This window comes from Cicer arietinum, chromosome 2 (genome assembly GCF_000331145.2).
Source record: "Cicer arietinum cultivar CDC Frontier isolate Library 1 chromosome 2, Cicar.CDCFrontier_v2.0, whole genome shotgun sequence".
Taxonomy (NCBI): domain Eukaryota; kingdom Viridiplantae; phylum Streptophyta; class Magnoliopsida; order Fabales; family Fabaceae; genus Cicer; species Cicer arietinum.
Window position 1 is genome coordinate 18,757,612 of NC_021161.2, and position 1,841 is coordinate 18,759,452.

Here is a 1,841-nt window from a genome sequence, read left to right on the forward strand (position 1 = left end):
GGACAAGCGCTTTAAAAGGTTTCTAAAAAAACTTTGTAATAGGCTTTTAAAAAAAATAAAATAAGGAGGTCTTTTTCAGCGCTCTTTCAAAAAGCGTTGTATTAGGGTTTTATATATAACAGTAAACTGCTTCAGTTTCCTCTTCATTACGCAAACTTCACTACGCTTCAATGTCGTCCTCTTCTTCATTGTCCTTCTCATTGTGAACCCTAATGTCCCTACGAACCATACTGTCAACCATCTCCATTGCGAACCATCTCCATCTTTATTACTATCCCTACGAACATTATTATGTACTCTTCTCATTGAAATACGTAACCCTCATTACGTATTTCTACGAACCCTACTCTATACGAACCGTTCGTATTTCTGCGCATTCTCACTGTTCCTTCTTAAACGAAGTCGTAACCCTATGTATTTCTTCACACTCTTTAGGTATTGTATTTATTAATTTTTTGTTGTCACTAAAATGCATGTTGAACTTATACTGCTACGTACTTAGACTACTGCATGTTGAACTTGTTGAAGTTATACTGAACTGCATGTTGAACATGTTGTAGATAAATGAATTCTAACAATGCTTTGGATTGTCAAAATGAGGAAGTTGTCAACACTAAGACTTATGGAAATGAAGTTAAATGTGGTGCAACCATTATGCAAAATGTCATAAAAGCAAGAAGTAATGGCATAAAAGTGGCCAGCCAATTGATCCCTACAGTTCCATGTTGGTAAGTTATATTGGGGATGTTGTTCGTCAGAATATCCCAATTACAATTGAAGATTAGAGAGATAAGGCTTTGAAGGATGCAAAAGATATAATGTGGAATGATATAAAAGTAAATTTTTTACTCCACTTTTTTGTTACTTATAATTTTTCCGTTGAAATACTTTACTCAAACTATATCTTTATTTGATTTGCAGTCTGCTTTTGATGTTGATGAGGTGAGAAAAAACTTACGTGCTTAGAGTTGCCGGAAAAATACACTGAGGATTTAGATCTCATTTGTCAAACTGCTACCTAAGAGATCGTGATGGAAATATGAATGTTGAAGCTCCAAAAATATATAAACACTATATATCAAATGACGAATGAAGCGCATTTGTAGCTAAACGTGCAGTGCAGACCCCGCGTTTGTGGTAAGTGATTAATTTATTAGCATTTGTGTTTTATTATTCATATTCATAACGTATTTTAAATTTTTAAATGATTGTTATTTTTTTTATATAGAGTATAAGTACGGAAAATCGCGAGAGGGCAAAAAATCCAACGCATCCATACATAAATTCTCGTATGGGATATGCACGTTTAGAGCAAAAAATTGTAAGTAAACATCACTTTTATATAATATGGTACATTATAAACTATAGTTTCTAACTAATATTTTATTTATGACCATAACGAATAGATTTTGTTGATGTCTTAATGAATAGCTACAAGAGACCCAATTCGATCAACCATTGGGTCGTCATATTTTGTGGAATGAGGCTCGTGTAAATAAAGATGGAGTTGTTGATAATGAAAAATGCTCAAAAAGTGATACAACTTTGTGTAAGTATATTATTACTTTAATATTTTTTAAAATTGTATTTTAAAAATGATATTGAACTTATCTATTTAATCTTACATGTCTTTTAGGAGAATCTAGAACAAAGTTATGAAAATCAAGAGGACAACAAACAAGTTAGTTGCAGGGACATACTCGGTAAAGTATTTAATGTTCCTGAATTTTCTAGCCGCGTGAGGGGGAAAGGATTTGGCGTAACTCCAACCCGCTATTTTTCACAAGAGAAGCGCCCAAATCCATCTAATGAGGAAGTATTAGAGAAGCTCAAAGTCCTAA